Here is a 7,565-nt window from a genome sequence, read left to right on the forward strand (position 1 = left end):
ATTAGTGGCTGAGACCCCATTAGTGGGAGGAAGTTGCGGAGATTCAGACTGGAGAGCAAGAATGAGGCCAGATGGGAGAATGGGGCAGGTTGTGAACAGTGAGAAGGGAGAACCTGGAGGCCCCCCTATGTCTGCCTGTAGTGGGAGTGTGATCTGGTCCTTGGGGGCTTCACTTGATCCCATTTTCACAAGAGATGGAAAACAGCATCATTGAAGACATGCTCCCTGCCTCCCGAGCTTCAGCTGTAGTAGAGGAGACTCACTTATTCATGTTTAATGAGTGCTGAGAGCTTACCTTGTGCTGGCCACTGTCATAGGCAATGGGAATAAAACTAGGTTTGTGTGTGTGTGTGTGTGTGTGTGTGTGTGTGTGTGTGTGTGCACATGCTCGCATGTCCGCAGAAGCGAAAGGATAAACATAGCTAGCAATCCTTTCAATGTGCTAAGCACTGTTCTACATGCTAGAGACACAACGGTGGATGAAGCAAGTATGTTCCTGCCTCGGGAAGTTCCTGTTCTGGTGAGAGAAGACAGATATTGAATAAGTCATGACAAGTTTGACAAGTTCAGTGCATTTATGAAAGGAGCATAAGGAGCACCATGGGAACGCGCAGCTGGGGAACCTATCTTGATTCAGGACCTCCACAATGAGACGACATTTCATCTACACCCCAGAGATGAAATACAAAGATTTCACAGATGAAATGTGAAATGGTAAAGTGCCGGGTGCTTTGGGAGTCCATCAGGAGGGCACAGGACTCTGACCTGGTTGAAAGGAAGGCCCCTTGGAGGAAGTGACATCCAGTGATTGCCCACATAGATATCACTATAGATGGAAGGTGGATACGAGGAACAAGGAAGACCAGTCACAGCAGATCTGGGCTTTCCTGCAGAAGTGATATTTAAGATCTGAAACACACATCAGTTAACTGGTGAGTACTGAAAAACAGTGCAGGTGTTCCCAGCAATGGGGCGGGCACATGCAAAAGCCCTGAGGTGGAAGGAGATGGCTCCCTGCAAACCATTTTTGTCTCCAGGCCCTTTGAAAAGGATCTGCAGGTCCAAGCCACCAGTGAGAGCAGAGGGCTGCTCTCTATACCCAGAGAGCACTCACTGTGTTTGCTGTGCTCCATCCGTGGGGCTTTCCAGGCACCGAGAGGCATCTCCCTCGGGCCTAATCCTGGACTGAGTATCCAAAAAAACTTCAAACATCATTGAACTTAGCATCATGCCTCCTTTTCCTGAAAGGGAGTTGAGACTCAGAGAAAAAGCAAGGGATTTACCAAGGTCAGAGATAATCACGCTGATTAATCACTTACTATGTCCCAGCCACTGTGCTAAGCTCTTTACTGTTCAACACTAGGGACAATTATTGGTCTCATGTGATCAATGAGAAAACTGAGGCTCACAGAGGGCATCTTGTCTGGGGTCACATAGCTAAACAGTCCCCAGAAATTTGAAACCCAGGTAGCTGACTGCAGAGCCTACGCTCCTCTTCAGTGGGACTCTTTGGCAGAAGTTGTCCAGAGCTCAGGTTCTCTGACATCCAGCCTTGTGCCTCTGCCACCCGGAGTCCTCAACATCCCTGCGCCCAACAGTCTGACTTCAGGTGGAGCACTGAGCAAGAGTGCTAACGGAGGGCCCCAGGGCTTCAGCCCACCTACCTTCCCTCTCTCCTGCTTGCTCTCCCACTAGCTTTCCCAGCCCAAGCTCCACCCACATCACCCTAATTCCTGCCCCGCAAACAGCACCAATTTGGCACCCCCTCACACCTTTTAGGGGCACCCAGCCAGCCCTTAGAGGAAGATGCCTAGCATCGGCTTACTGCACAGGCCTAGGAAACTATCTGGGGTTCTTTAAACAAGAAGTCCAGATCCTGGGTGCCCAGAATGTGATCAGGAAGTGGGGGATCATAGGCTTGGGGTGAACCATACCAATAGCTCCACAGACTCTTGATTCCATGGGGAGAACACAGCTGCCAGAGGGGCAAGCGGGGCCCAGAGCTCCAGGTGGAGTGGAATCCAAACCGCAGACAATCCTGGGGTTACCGCTAGGTTCGCCCTTTGTCCCCATAAGGCAACTTTCCAGCAGGACCAATTGGTACACATTCCTCATGTCCCTACAGGACATGCAGCTCATGCCCATACTTCCTCCAGGGCCCTTACCTAACAGTGACCCCCACCCCACACCAAAATCACCCCTTCCCACCTCGGTTCATGCCCCAGCTTGTGCAAACCACAGGCCTCATACTGCACTAAGGCAGGATGAGTCAGGGGGAGAGCTGAAGGTGCTAAGCCTGGGAAGCTGCTCTGAGCTGGGAAAAGGAAGCTCTGTGGCCCCCGAGAGGAATGAATCAGGCAGGAGTGGTTCAGATCCTGGTTTCCAGCCTCTATTCAGCAAATACCTGTAGCAGCAACAGATATGGGGGAGGGACCCAGGCATGTCTGGTTTGGGGTCAGGCATTGTTGAGGAAGTGCTTTACCAGGAAAGTAGGTAGATGGCATCTCCAGTGTCGTTAAGACTGCAATTTGCTCATGGGGGGCAGGGAGGTGATGCAAGAGGGCTCTGTGTGTGTGCACACATATGTGCCTTTGGGTGTGTACATACATGCATGTGTCTGTGATATGTATATGGGATGTGTATGTGTGTGTGTCTCTGATGGGGGCACATGTCTAGACACACATCTGTGTGTGCGTCAGTGGGTGTACAGTGACTGTGTGTGTGTGAAGGCGTAGGCTTCTCTGCCTATGTCTGTATGGCTGTCATATAGGTCTGTCTATGTGTCTTTGCCTCTGTAAGTTAGGTTGTGTCTAAGTGCAGCAAGCAAGAGCACCCCAAACTTGGTGCCTGGCAAATGATGCCAGAACCTATCATCTCAACCACTACATTTGACTGTTAGCCCCGTGAGGACGGGCACCACTCACGATTTTTCTCACTATCGTGAGAACATATTAAATACTAAATACGCAGGTGTTGAATTACTATCTCAGAGAGGCAGGCCCTCACCTGGTTCAGCTGCCCGGGAAGCACAGAACATCCCAAAGAGGAGGCCCACGGTGGTAGAGGAACGTCAGCCAGGCTGATCCCATTCTGAGAACAAGTCTCAGAGGACCTTTCCAACCCTTTGGTGTTTCCCTCTGCCCCGGTCAGAAGTCAGGAACAGGACTCTGAGCTCTGTGATAACCTTGCTGTGTGAACTTGAGAAGTCCCTTCCCCTCTCTGGACCTCAGGTTCCCTATCTGTTCACAGAGCAGGTTGGATTACAAACCTCAAAGGCCACATCCGGCCTCAGCATGGTGTGGTTTTTACCTTCAGTAGCTCCCGCCCGGCTAGACATCGGGTCCATGGAATGCCTCCCAGAGCCTACTCCAACGTCCCCTGGTCTCTGCTCAGGCAGCAGCCAGGGGTCCTAACAAGTGCCACTCTCCAAGGCTTCACATTGCCCCTGGGCTCTCCAGGGTGAACACTCATGGGTAACCCGCAGGCATTATAATTAAGAGCACCTTTTCTAGAAACACACAGGTTGACATTTATAAGCTTGAGAAGGGAACATTGTGGGACAGTGGCGATGAAAAATGCAGTCCCCTAGCAACCTTAGCCTCTGGGCCTCTAAGGGGGGGAAGCATTCTGTAAGTTGTGTTTTCCAGAAAGTTGCGCTGGAGAGAGGGGAGGGGATGAAAATGCTACAATTTTCTTTTGTTTTAAGTGTTTCAGATAGGAAGCTTCCCTGGATGTGTTACATGCTTCCCTGCCTTCTCAAACAAGAGGTGAAATATCATTTCATCTTTCTTTGATGACTCCAGGCCATTATAAAACATTAATGATTGAATTGAGGTTTTTTTTTTTTAAAGATTTTACTTATTTATTCATGATAGACACAGAGAGAGAGAGAGGCAGAGACACAGGCAGAGGGAGAGGGAGAGAAGCAGGCTCCATGCAGGGAGCCTGACGTGGGACTCGATCCCGAGTCTCCAGGATCACACCCCGGGCCGAAGGTGGCACCAAACCACTGGGCCACTGGGGCTGCCCTTGAATTGAGTTTTAATACAGTGGTGTCCTGAGGGCTGTGTAGGTCTATAAGGCTATTTTCACTACCCTGGAAAATCCAGGCTTTCCTTTTTTTGTAATTGATTATTGCTCACTGATAGAATGTCAGCTGCAACTTATTTCAAGGGCCCTTCTCTCTCCATTCTTTTTTTTTTAATATTTATTTGTTTATTCATGAGAGACACAGAGAGAGGCAGAGACACAGGCAGAGGGAGAAGCAGGCTCCTCACAGGAAGCCCGATGTGGGACTCGATCCCAGGACCCCAGGATCACGCCCTGGGCTGAAGGCAGATGCTCAACCACTGAGCCACCCAGGCGTCCTCTCCATTCTTTACAATAGTAAATCTGTTAGATAACTACATACTACACCGTGTAGAAAACGAGTCTATCAACTCTTGGCAAGGTGTTCTTTAATGAATGAAATACATGGTAGAAGCCTTTTTGTCGCCAGCATTTTTTAGCCAAGTAACCCTAAAAAATATCTTTCTGTGGCTCAGTTTTCTGATCTATAAAACAGGACTAATAATAGTATCCACCCATAAAGCTATTGCCACTGAACCTAAGATTATATGCAATTAAAGCTCTTAACACACTGCCAATAGTAGCTATTCAATAAATGTTATTTGTTTTACTCTTTTTTTTTCCATGTTTTTTCCTGGGAAGCAAAAAGGGGCTGAGTTGTTTTATTCTTACCAGTATTCTTGTCTGAGTTTTGGATCAGTGACATTGTTGGATAGCTACTTGAGTTCTGTATGAGTGAAATGACTCATTCCTAAAGAATGCTTTGAGCTGCAAATAACAGAAAATCCAACTAACACTGGCTTAAACAAATAGATGTTTGTTTTTATTCTATTACAAGAACCATACAGGCAGACAGTTATTGGCATTAGTTTAATGGTGCAATGATGTAAGGACAAGTACCTCTGTAATTCTTTTGGCCTCTACCTCATGGTCACAATGTGGCTGCTGCAATTCCAGTCATTGCATCCTTCTTTATGGCTGGAAGAAGAAGACAGGGCGATGCCAGCTGGCTGTCTACTTTCCCAGGTACCCACTTTCCAGCAGATTTCTCCTTGTTTTATCATCCAGAAGTGGATCACATGGTCATTGTTAATGCAAGGATTCTGAAAAACAAGAAATAGGGTTGTCATGATTAGCTTTGACCAAACATCACATCTCTCTTAGGACTAAACCACACCATCTCCCTGCTCCCATCCTCCATCCAGGGTTCTATTAGTAAGGAAGAAGGGGAAATGGAAATTAAGTTAATCGCTAACATTGTTTATTCCAGTGACTATCATATTTCTTTCACTGTCTTAATTAGGAAATTTTTATTCCAAGTGACAGCCAAATCAGACAGACTTAAGCAAAAATAATTGGATAGAGAGAGGAATTAATAGGAACAGGGAAGAAATAAGGAAAGGAAATACATATAATATATATACAAATATAGTGCATAAATAAATAGACTCCTATTCCTGAGAAGTCCAGGAATAGTTTGGTTTTAGGTAAGTATAGGACTGAATGTACAAACAATATTGGCAAAAGTTTGCCCTTCTCTGCCTTTTGTCTGTTTTGTTTTGCATTTGGTCAAGTAGATTCTCCTGACACCTGACGGTGCCTGGGAGCTCCAAATTCTCATTCTCCCAGGCTTTTGTCAAGTTGAAAAAAGAGTGAGTCATTTCTCCCTGTTGCCATAAGCCAAAGTTCCAGGGTAAATGTTAGTTGGCTGTGATTGGATCACAGGCCCATTCCTGAACCAATCACAGGGACCATCGGGAATTCAGAGCACTGATTGGCAAGGCTGATCTCAGACCTAACACTGGAGCAGAGGTTGGGTCAGTGGCCCCAAACCACTGGTCAGAATTAGAGGTCAGAATGGGCTGGATGTCTCATGGAAATTAGGTGTGGAACCAGAAAAAGGGGGAAGGGACACGGAGCAGACAGAGAGTTTTGCAGTTTCCAACTTAGACCTATGAATTGGGAAAAACAGGGATTCTGGCCCCAGCTAGCAGTGGTCAAAACTATCTTAGAAAGGCAAAATGACATGCCCAGAACCATTTGGCTCATGGATGGTTAGTGTGAATCCAATGGTTAGGGAGCACCTGAGCTCCCAGTGTTTCTCCTACACCACATCCTGAGCTGACGGACAACTGGTCAACCCAGGGAGATAGTTCAGGAGCCACAGGGCCATGGGACAAACTAGTCAGAGGGACCACCAAGAGAGACCACTGGTTCTACATAGTCCTTTATGAAGCTCCATTATTTATTTTTTTAAGATTTTTTTAAAGATTTATTTATTTATTCATCAGGGACACAGAGAGAGAGAGAGAGAGAGGTAGAGACATAAGCAGAGGGAGAAGCAGGCTCCCCACAGGGAGCCCAATATGGGACTTCATCCCGGATCCTGAGATCTCGTCCTGAGACAAAGGCAGATGCTCAACCGCTGAGCCACACTAGGTTCCGCGTCCCTATGAAGCTCCTTTAACTCCATCATCTTATTAAAGCTTCATACTACCCTGTGAGGAGGGCAGGCTCAGAGAAAGGTCCATTCTACTGAAAGAGAAGACAAGAGGGCACCTGGGGGGCTCAGTGGTTGAGTGTCTGCCTGACTTTAGCTCAGGTCGTGATCCAGGGGTCCTCGGATCAAGTCCCCCATCAGGCTCCTGGGGGGAGCCTGCTTCTCCTTCTGCCTGTGTCTCTGCCTCTCTCTGTGTGCTCTCATGAATAAATAACATTTAAGAAGAGAAAGAAAGATGGGATGCCTGGGTGGGTCAGCGGTTGAGTGTCTGCCTTCGGCTCAGGACGTGATCCTGGAGTTCCGGGATCGAGTCCCACATTGGGGTCCTGCATGGAGCCTGCTTCTCCTCCCTCTGTCTGTGTCTCTGCCTCTCTCTGTGTGTCTCTCATGAATAAATAAATAAAATCTTAAAAAAATAAAAATAGAAAGAAAGAAAGAAAGAAAGAAAGAAAGAAAGAAAGAAAGAAAGAAAAGCCAAGAAAGATATGGAGAGAGCACTCAAGGCAGAGGAGTGCTAGTAACCCCTGCCATTTCTCCAGCACTTACTTTGCACCTGATCCTGCATTATCTCATTCATCTCTCCATAATGCTGTGAAGAAGGTACTATTAGCACTACCATTTGACAGACAGCTCCGATTCAGAAAAGTGAAACAACTTGCCCAAGATCACCCAGCTAATAAGAAGAGAAGCTGGGGCTTGAAGCAGGTCTGTTTAAAAAACTGGGCCCTGGGGATCCCTGGGTGGCGCAGCAGTTTAGTGCCTGCCTTTGGCCCAGGGCGCGATCCTAGAGACCCGGGATCGAATCCCACGTCGGGCTCCGGTGCATAGAGCCTGCTTCTCCCTCTGCCTATGTCTCTGCCTCTCTCTCTCTCTCTCTGTGTGACTATCATAAATAAATAAAAAAAAATTAAAAACAAACCGGACCCTAAGTAAATGAAGGAGGCTCCACCCAAGCTGGGTTCTTAGTGAAAGCAAAGCAGCCTACTGTGATCTGAGG

This window comes from Vulpes lagopus, chromosome 3 (assembly GCF_018345385.1).
Source record: "Vulpes lagopus strain Blue_001 chromosome 3, ASM1834538v1, whole genome shotgun sequence".
In the NCBI taxonomy this organism is placed as follows: domain Eukaryota; kingdom Metazoa; phylum Chordata; class Mammalia; order Carnivora; family Canidae; genus Vulpes; species Vulpes lagopus.